Below are 10791 nucleotides of genomic sequence, written 5' to 3'. Positions count from 1 at the left end.
GTACATATGATCTTTGTTTTACCAAGTATACTGTAGGCCGCACTGGAGTATAGACAGGTGCAGCCATTTGTCAGTACACATAGAAATCATACAGAGGCCCATTAACAGCATGAACTAAAGCAAACTCAATAACATTCTGAGCCATAGACTTTGATGACCAGAAACCTGACCATACATGGCTTGAGCAGATATGCTAGGAAAGTTAGGACTGTTAGCTTCTAGGCCTCTCAAAAGGCCAATGGATGGGAAACAATGGATATGATGGGAACTAAACACCAAAATATTTCTCAGAGTGTCCTGATAAATAGGTTCCCCCACCTGGTGATTTTGTATCTAGTGTGAATGATGTCACCTATATATGTCTAACAATTGGTGAAACCAGAAGGTGTATGTTATAAATCTAAATTTGTTTTGATCAAGGGGCCTGAGAACTGTGAATTTAAGGACTGTGATAGGGGCCATATTTTATGCCAGCATTTTGTCTAACAAATAAATCTCACTGATGCTGTGCCTGATGCATGGTGTTAGTGTCTGGTCATTTGGGAGCAATAAAACCTCTCTTTTTACTGAGAAACAGAGCCTGTTGTTTAGTACAACTAACAAAGTTGCTACAAGTAATGGTAGTATAGTATCACTGACAGTATCCTAACTGAATGCTCACTGACCATACCAAGTGATGGAGCCTGACATGACTGTTATGACTACACCCCTGGTCACACCAGACATGACAACAGTGACAGACAATATTGATGACCACTTGTAATAGGAGGGTAATGTGACAGTACCTTTTGGTGTATTTAGATTGACAAACCAGTCTCTTCCCTAAGAAACTGTATGGCCTACTATTTACCTGGGCTAGGGATGAACATTACACATAAACCAGTTTCAATTATTAGAAACTGGTTTAGACCTGTAAAAGAAAATATTTTTAGTGCACATAAACCAATTGTAAAATAGCTGAAACTGGTTTGAGGTAAACCTGGTTGAATGTAGTAGTATCAGACTTAACTGATTTGGGTCAAACTGGTTTATGCAGTGTCAGTCCTGGACCACTTTCTAGTTTAAGTTAAATCAGAGTCCCTCAGCATCCCAGATGCTTTGCAGCCCTTGGCAAGCTCTGCTTTCTGCTCCAGCCCAGGAGGGCTGGCCCCACCCCTCTTCTCCCTGGCTGAGACTCCAGCAGAGACTGCAGGTACAGGGCGCCCACCTGTCTTCTTCCTTCTCACCTTCCTTCCCCTCAGCACCCCCTGTTCAAGCAGGGATTCCCCTCTCCCTTCTTCTTTACACATACACATTTCAGCATCAGCTAGTATACCATATACTGGCTACAGTCTGGACTATGGGAGACAGGACAAAGGCAGACAGGAAAGACTGGATTTTGGGAGCTAATCAACAGGTAACTGATAATGTATGTGTGTGTGTCCCATTCCTTACTTGGAAAAAAGTTGTTTAAGAAGAGCTTGAATTAGTGAGAGAGGTTTCTGTTTTGTGTGATGGGCTGATAAATGCTAACAACTCCCTGTGTAACTCCCTGCTGTGAAACTCAGTGCTATTTTATCGACAGTGGGGGGAGGGGGGAACCCCTCCCTAATCACAGCATTCTGCTGGGGCCTGGCTATCCCCCCCCACCTCACCACTATGGAAAGGAAGGGAGGGCTGCTGTAGCTTCCCCAAGCTTCCAGCCTGAGCCACTGCAGGCATGTGCCTGCATTTCCTCAGTTCAGAAGGGATGTCTGTGCAGTTACAAACCAGTTCAGCCTAGCCAGGTTAGACTAATCTGCAAATATTGAATCAATTTAGGCTCAGGCTTATTGAATATCTGTCCCTAACCCTAAAACTTGTAAAACAGCATTTAAAAAGGATTGACAACATGCAGTCCACAGGCTCAATCCAGCTCACAGGGACACTGAATCCAGCCCATAGAGCTGGAGGACTTTGCTTGCACCCAAGCCACTGCTGCTTCTCCGAGCCCACACCCTCTCCCTGACTGTCTGAGGGATTAGTTTCCAGCTGGTGGGAATTGAAACGCTGCCTGGGGCTGAAACTGTCTCTGCATTGCCTCTGCTTCTCTCTACTCCCTTACCTTCCTTCCATAACCTCGTAGCAACAGAAATAGGCACAACTGGAAACTGTCCAGCCATGGTGCCAAGACTGGAAGCTGTGTCCATGCTGGAGCCAGAAGTGGCAAAAATTGGAAACAGCATGGGTAGAGCTGGAAGCTGTACATCCCCAAATCAGCTCTTCTGCCAGCATCCATGCAAGAGATGGCCAATGAGGAACTATATGGGGGCGATGTATCATCTGGCTGTTCCTAGGCTGCTATTGCTTCCCCTTCCCTACCACCCCAAGCCCTGACAACTCTTCACTGCCTGCTCATGGTGTGGGCTCAAGCAGAGGAGCTGTTTTGAGCTGTGCCCACACTGATGTCACTTCTTCCTGTTCTTCTCTCCCCCTGGCTGCAGTGTGACTACAGCTTCCAGCCCACAGGGAGCTGTGCCAGAGGAGGACAGCTTCCAGCTATGCCTGCATTGCAGCTGGGAGATGGGGGCAAAAGGGGAAAGCAGAGAGAAGCAGGGGCAACATTGGTGTAGTTTGCAGCTTCCCAGCCCTGACAAAGCTCCCCACTAGCTGGAAGCTGAACCCACAAACAGCCAGAGAGTAGGCGGCCAGGGCTGGGGGAAGCAGTTGTGCTGTGGGTGAAGTTCCTAACTGTCTGGTCTCAGGACAGCTGCAGAGAAATCCCCCTTTCCCCCACCCTCCCCCAGCACTGAAATATCACCAAAGCTAGCTGGCCTGCCCTGGACAGGTTGTTCTGGCCCACTGTTTCTTAAATGTTGCTGACCACTGTTGTAAAGCATTTCCAGAAATAAATAAAAATCTATTCTATACTCATTCGAAAAAGCTCTGACTTGTGTGCTGAAGCCAAGGAGCTGATTTATTTTCATCCTGGCATCCAGAGAACCTTCTTTGTTTAACATGTTGGGTATTTTATAGCGTTGTTGGCATATGCAGATAAATAGAAATGGCAGGGCCTCATTCTGATTTTATGAGGCCTACAATGGTGTGAATTCCTTAATGTCCAAGCAAAATTCTAGAGAGGTGCTGGCAACACATGAGTTAAGTCTGATCATGCACAGATAACACTTGCTCATGGAAATTTCCACAGCATGCCCAGGACGTGCCCCCTGGGTGACCTGAAGCTCTGTCAATCTCCGGTGACCTACTTTTCAATCACCAGTGACCTACTTTTCAGCCCTGCGCCTGCCTAGTTACAACACAGAGCTCTAACTCACACATTCTCAGTTAAAAAGAGCATGACATAATAATACTAGAAAATTCTAACAGCCAAGCGGCCTGATTGGCTAAGGGGCTGCTATATTAGTGAGTGAAACCCCCACCTTTGTGTGGGCATCGTTAGTGTGAGAGTTGAGAGAGAGAGCTACTCGGTCTTCTAGCGGAGGCTGCTTTTAGCAGGGACAGTGAGAGGGCAAGTTCAGGATTCAAACCCCGGCTCTCCTCACAGCTTTACGCTGCACTTAACCCCCTTCGGTTCCATTTACCTCGTGTTGATACCTTCGGTTACGGTACTGTTTTGACTTGGACTTGGACCTCGATTCTGATTATCCATTCGGCACTCTGATCTCGGCTTCGTTCTACTCACCTGGCTTTCAACCGACCTTGGCTTCGTCTTCTTCATTCTCCTTGATTACGGACTGTCCTTTGGACTGGCGTCACACTCTCGACCCTAGCATCGTCTCATCACTACAAGTTACAGCTCTTGTTTGTTATTCGTTCATCCCTGTATAAGCTGTCGACCAACTCTGGGACTAGCCAGCAGGCAGCTGCCCCTAGCTCTCCAGGGCTAGATAGCAAGGGCTTGCTGGTGAACCCCGTGAGCCAACAGATCCCTTTGTTGTTTGTTCACGTTCCAAATCTGTAACTGAAGCAAGCATCGCAACCTACGGCTTCAAAGCGTAAGTCAAATAAACCCACTTTGTTTGAAACCTTTACGTTTCCGTGCCTCAGAACTGCATGCCAAAAATCCCGCCTGTTCCATGTCCAATTGCCACCACCTGGCCGCCCAACTGTGACACTGTGAGTTTGGTTAACCAACTCCGGGACACTTAACTGCAGTGGAATTACTACTGTTTTACATGTGCATAAGGAAGACCACAGACAGTTCAAAGTTTCTGCCTTAAGTAGTTTAAAATCTAGTTTAGATGTTTATAAGGATTGTAGTGTCCAGATACTTGATCAAGATCAGGGTCCTTTTGTACAAAGTATAATGAAACAAAAAAAATCTTTTCCCAATATCTATGATAAAAATTATACTATTTTAAAAAGAGAGACAGAGAAAGACATAGACCAAGAGGATACTAGGTGGGGAAATTAGTTAAGGGTGGAAAAGCAAAAGCTGTTTACATATATATTGTATTGTTCTTTCCTTCCGTTTCCCCCCCTCATTTAATATAATCATTATTAAACCACTAGAGAAACGTGGGCACTTATTAGAGAAATATTTGTTAGTGTAGGGTTTGGGTCAGGGCTATATTGTTCCTGGGAATGCAAACATGGGTACAGCTTTAGCACTGCCAGCTAATTTGTCTAATTTTACTATCACTCCTTCAATCCACATACCTGTTTTTCCAAATTCTTTAATAACTCCTTCACCTCCGCTTCTTTCTCTTATAGTATTATTGTTATTTGTGTATATCCAGTGACTTTTCTCTAAAATGTTTATTGTGGTTGCACATTTGCTTTATAAATAAGGTTCTTTCCTGAATTATTCTTTACACTAATTTTTTTTTACCAACTGCATGCTCTATGAAGGCTTAAAAAGAACTTATGCTTCAGGTTGTAACACAATCTAATATATCATACCATTGATTAATCTGAACTCATTTAATTTGTTCTCTTAACTTCTCTTCTTCTGCCACTGTGCCACAACTTAAACTTTTAAGGTCCTATTTCACATTTTCCTGCTAATCTTCAGTCAAATCCTGTTTTGAATAAGGTTTCTGTCAAGAACCTTAAAATCTTCAGTAAAGTGGAATATATCAGTCCTTTCTAAAAATTGACCCAGTCTGTAGCAACCTTTCAACTCCTTTTAACCATATCGTACAGTTTATCATGGGATTTAAAGTTGCTTACTTCAAAATATTTCCACAGAATCCTAGGACAAAACAGAGTAAAAAATATAACAATATAGTCCACTTACCTTTTAAAATCACCTGTTGAACTTGGAATAACTTCAAAAGGATGTTCAAACACATCATGCAAAGGAACAAGAAGATTCAGTCATTTTGCAGGTCACCAAGGCCAAAATAATAGCATGTGAACTTGAGGGAGCATATTATAATTGCTAACTTCACTGGAGGATTTTGTAGTATACCATGTTTTTTTAATAGACATTTCTTCTAAGTTTGGTATTATTCCTGATCGTTTGACTGTATAATTTGAATTTTCTGGTGGTTAGATATTTTCATTCTTGACATTTCAATGGCCAAGTCGAAACACCGGCAGTGCTAGCTAAACATGGCGGTGCTAGCTAAACACCTACTCTATCAAGTGGTTGACCTTAATGTCACAGAGTGCCCTCCATAGGGTGAGGGGTGGTCTGTGGGGGGGGAAGTAGGACTATCATGGCCTTTTGTGGTCCCTCAGCACACTCTCTGAAGCCAGCCCAGGCATGGTTTCTAAAGCAGGGATAAAGCCCAGACTCCTTATAACTAGGAGGATCCTCACCTTTGGATCTGTCAGTGTCCTTGGTTCCCCATGGCCCTAACTCAAGAAACTCACAACTAGTTTCACTCCTGAAACAGAGGCTTCACTTCTTTTAGAGCACAACTCAAAGTTCCAAGTAGTACAGCAGAGAGTCTCATCATTACATGTATTTATTGAGGCAAAGGCCGTACAACCAGAAGTTGTCTACTGCTACCAGAGAGGTTAAGAAGTTCCTCTGTCCCTAAGCCAGTCCACACAGGTCTGAGAACCCCCCAAAATACTCATCTGTTCCTATTCCAGGCTTTCCAGCTCCCCAGAACTCCTTCACTTGTCTCAATCCTCCAGATTTTTGGCCAGGAGCCTTCCCCAACAAACCTGCTCTCTTATTATCGTGTTTATCTCCTCTGGACACCTCTTGGATTGACATGTCAACAAGACTATTCAAAACTTGTTTAATGCCAAGGGTCCATCTAATCTCATCCTCCATGTAGCCAGTCCTGGCACTTAACCATTCATTCCCTGTGCATAGGCAAATGAGGTCATCTGAGTCACACATATATCAACAAAAATACAATTCACACAGAAATATCACAATAAAAAGTGTAGTTCTTCCCATCCTGAGCTTGGCTTTTGTTAATAGTCATTGTAAAAGCTACTCTGTTAAGACATTGGTTCCTGCATATCTTAAAATATAGAGCCATGTCAAGTAATGTAACTGCAGATGACAAGTAGGGCATGAGTCCTAAGCACTGGCTATGAGGAGGCATGGAGTTAGGGTTACCATAAATCCAGGTTTTCCTGTGTGTGTCCTTGTTTATGGCCCCCGTCCTCCTGTCCAGGAAGGTTTTTAAAATGCAAGCAAATGTCCAGATTTTTGCTCTGCCTCTGTTTATCCCGGGCACTTCCAGGTTAGCTGCTTGGGGCCGGGAGCAGCAAGGCAAGGTGACTGGTTGTTAGGGGATCATGTGCTCTATTTAGAGACCCCAGAAACCTGCTTGCACATAAGAGAGGCAGAGAGACATGGAGACAGAGACAGAGACTCTGTGTGTGTGTGTGTGTGTGTGTGTGTGTGTGTGTGTGTGTGTGTGTGTGTGTGTGTGTGTGTGTGTGTACACACACGCATGCGAGCTGCATGGGCAACAGGGTTGGAGGAGCAGAGGACAATGGGTTGGGAGTTTGGGGCAGCACCAGGGGTGGGGGGCAGGGACTGCAGGTTGGGAGCGAGGGGCATCAGCAAAGCTGGGGCCAAGGGTATAGTAAGTCAGGAGTGAGAGGCAGCAGCAGAGTTAGGGGGGTTCTGTGGCTTAGGATTCAGGGGTAGAGGCAGGGCATGTACATATCACTGCCCCCACAATCATATACCCCTTTCCTTCCTCCCCCCCCATCCATCACCTCACCCCAGCAGGTGTCCTCTTTTTTGATACTGGAAACATGGTAATCCTACATGGGGGGTTACTGGGGATAGTGGAACAGCACCTCACCCTGGGAGTCAAGGCTCAGCCCTACACCCAAGAGCTTATCAGGGGAAGGGGAAGGGAAGGGAGCAAACAGGGCATTGGGGGTTCCTCCCAGAGAGCTTGTATCAAGGGATTGCTGCAGCTCAAGCTGACAATGCTAAAGCAGGAGCAGCAGCAATAGCAACTGCCTTCAATGTGTGGAGAGCCAGGTGCAGGTAATACTTCTCTGCCCCTCCCTGTCTTGTCACTCCCCACACTTGTTGCCCTGCCCTGGGTGCTGAAGCAGTTCACTATACCTTGGTTGTGACTGATGGACATTATGATGAGCCAGTGGGGAGAAAATGCTTGCTGACAAATTGCTGAGAAACTTGGTCGGAAATCAGATATCCTTATTGCCATGTTTGTTATCTATGCTATCTAAGTTTAAATATAGTCTGTTTTCTCTAATAACTCTGGCAATTATATCCTCATTTATAACATCACAATGTTGGGGGGGGCAAATTGTAGAATTTGAATTGCAGTGAATGACATCCTCTGAAGGGTGACTGCTATACACTGGCTTTTTTAAAAATGCAGTTTTCTGGTGCTCTGATAAGATCAGAGCAATTTCTGTATGTAGTCTCAGTCCCTTCTCTGATCATCTTGAGACAAGCATCAAATTAATCTGTTCTAGCCATTGCTTTTATATGATGGTGAAGTTTTAATATTTTAAAATGTCTCCACATCTGATTATCTGATGTCTTAGGACAGTTCTCAATTATAGATGTACACAATCTGTGAGGGCTGACAGGCCAAACCAGCTTGAAATCTTCTCCTGATTCTATGGCTTTCCCCCAAATGGAATTTCAAGTCTCTTATATCATGCAGGAATTATTCAAGGTACATGTAAAAGTTTGTTCTAAGTAGATGGTGTTACTGTATCAGGGGAAAATCAGGCAGAGATCTGCTTTGCATAAAGTCTCAGAGTGGACTGAAGCCCAGCATTACTTACCTAAGTGTTCATAGATGGTATGCACAAATGCACTGTATTGTATAAACCTTTTCTATGACTGCTTTCTAAATTCATTTCTAACAGGTTTTCAACCTTTTCATAACTTTTGGATTCTGTGCACATCAATATTCTATAAACTTTAAAATGATATATGATGTATGGTGAGGTAAGTTCAGATACCTTAAAATATTCTTAATTCATCTACTTAGCATTTTAGTATATAGTATATTATTAAAAACAAAAACATATTAGTAACAGGAGAAAAACCCACATAAAACTTTGTGCACATATCCTCACATGCAGTGGTGTACTCTTGCAGTGGCAAAAAAATGTGGCAGTACAAATTTTTCCTTCTGTGCATACCCCTGCACATGTGGTTTGGTGTGGGACAACTTGCCCCACTTCAGGAAAACTGCCCTTTCCCCACTCCTCCTGACTCCCATCATGCTGTAGGACTGTGGGAACAACTACAGGAGGAGAGACAGTCTTGTGGAAGCCAGAAATTCTCTCTGGAGAACCAAGCCTTTGTGTCTGTTGGTGCACACTTCTGAAGCATGTGCCGTGTTGCTTTTTTTGATGTGGTCTTTTTTGATACCAGGAGTTCCCAGCATAAAATTTTCGGCCTTGCTGCAAATTTGCTGGATGTCAAATGGCTGCATGTGCACCAAATATGGTTTATTGCTCATGCGTGCTTGTCTGGATGTTCCCTGTAGAGTTATAATATATTGTTTTAACTATACAAAGAGTGTAGTTAGAACAGACAGATCAGCAATCAGACAGCCAAAAGGCTTTGATATCCATACTAATGAAACTTTTAAGAGTGATTTGTTGTTTGTATTTGAACCCTGTATTTGGGGAGTACAAAATAATATCTTCCGCATATACAATTAACTTGAAAGTTCATAAAGTGAAACTTACAATGCATGTGCGTATTGTGCATTCTTTATTATACACAAAATGAAATCAATTAGGCTTACATGCTACTATAAAAACTTTCAGTAAAAATGAAGGACATAATGCTATAATGATGCTACACACAGAGGGTATTATCACTGAAAATAAAAGGAGTTTTGCCATTAACTTGAACAGGCTTTGGGTTGATTTTAATGCATTTTATAACAGATACTGAAGGTACCTGTCAGATATTTTTTCTAATGCTATGAAAGACTTCTGCTTCAACTAATTTCCCTATTGTAGGTAAAGAGAATATTAATCAAACTAGTGAAATCTTTCAAAACAGAGGGAGAATGGGGCCACTTATTAAGTTTATACATTGTGCTGTGGTTTCAGAATACAAATAGGTTCTACTTTAACCTCCAGATATGTAGCCATATTAAAATCTGTTTGTGCAGCTTCAGATATGGTATATGACTGTCTGCTCATTTGGAATATATTATTATAGAGGATTTTGCTGCAACTCACAGAGACATGGTGGGGCAGAACTGAGGATTAAGTGCTATATGTATGCCATGGGGTATTAATTACATTATTTAGTAACTTAAAATATTTTTAATTTAAATGTGAATTTCTTATTTCCTCTCCCTTTTTCTTTGAAAGATCAGAATGAATTCAGTGCTTATGAAAGATGCCAGATTAATGCCCCTGGAAACTAAAATCTAATTATTCACAGTCTATATTAAATATGAGCTAGAGTGGGAATTCTCAGGTCAGCTCGCAGAGGCAGTCAAGTCAAGGGACATGGGTGACCTAAACTATCCAGACATCTGCTGAGAAGAGCAGTCAGCCAGGTCTGACCGCTCACAATCCCACCAGTGGAAATGCTTTGTTAGACCTGGTCCTGGCCACAAGCGATGACCTGGAGAGGGGACCGCGGGTGCTCAATCACTTGGGCAATAGTGATCATCGTCTATTAGAATTCACCATCCGGCGCAGGGTGGCAAAGGCCTGCAGGAAGACAGCAGCCCTGGACTTCAGAAGGGTGGATTTCATTGAGCTAAGGAAACTAGTCAGGAAGGCACTGAGGTCCCAGAGGGGTAGGGAGTTGGGAGTCCAAGAAGAGTGGTCGTTCCTGAAGGAGACAATCCTCCAAGCCCAAAGGGTGGCAATCCCAACACGGATCAAAGGGGGCAAGAGTGCTCAAAAGCCCCCATGGCTACCCAAAAGCATCCAGGAACATCTCAAAGCTAAAAAGGAGGCGTGCACCCAATGGAAGGGAGGGACCATCACCAGAGAGGACTATACCTCTGTTGCTCGGGATTGTAGGGGGGCTGTTAGGAAGGCCAAGGTGGAGATGGAACTGGGACTAGCAACTTGGATCAAGGATAACAAGAAATCCTTTTTTAAATACATAGGGGGTAAACATAAGGTTCCGGGTAATGTGAGGCCTCTGCAGGACATGCTAGGAAATCTGGTGGTCTCACCAGACAACAAAGCTAACTTATTTAACAATTTCTTTGCCTCCATTTTTCTGAGCAGGGACCAGAAAAATCCCCCCACCAGGATCCCCTATGGTCACAGGGGAGACACAGCCAAGCCCAGGGTCAGAGAAAACCTTTTCAGGGAAACTTTGGTGAGAATGGACATGTTCGATTCAGCAGGTCCTTTTGAGCTCCACCCCAGAGTGCTGAGGGAATTAGCAGAGGTCATTGTGGGATCCCT

General features: G+C 43.7%; 1 long non-coding RNA gene across 1 annotated transcript; it reads left to right on the top strand.

Annotated features, from left to right (window-relative positions):
• Window positions 1-920: 920 nt before the first annotated feature.
• Window positions 921-8167, top strand: LOC109303736. Its single transcript, XR_002099204.1, has 3 exons — window positions 921-931; window positions 1725-1731; window positions 8061-8167. It is a non-coding gene; the product is annotated as an uncharacterized LOC109303736 (long non-coding RNA).
• Window positions 8168-10791: the final 2624 nt, after the last annotated feature.

This window comes from Gavialis gangeticus, unplaced genomic scaffold, assembly GCF_001723915.1.
Source record: "Gavialis gangeticus isolate Ggan-Ray unplaced genomic scaffold, GavGan_comp1, whole genome shotgun sequence".
NCBI lineage: Eukaryota > Metazoa > Chordata > Crocodylia > Gavialidae > Gavialis > Gavialis gangeticus.
Note: the sequence above shows the minus strand (reverse complement) of the source record. Positions and strands in the feature narration are given on the sequence as shown.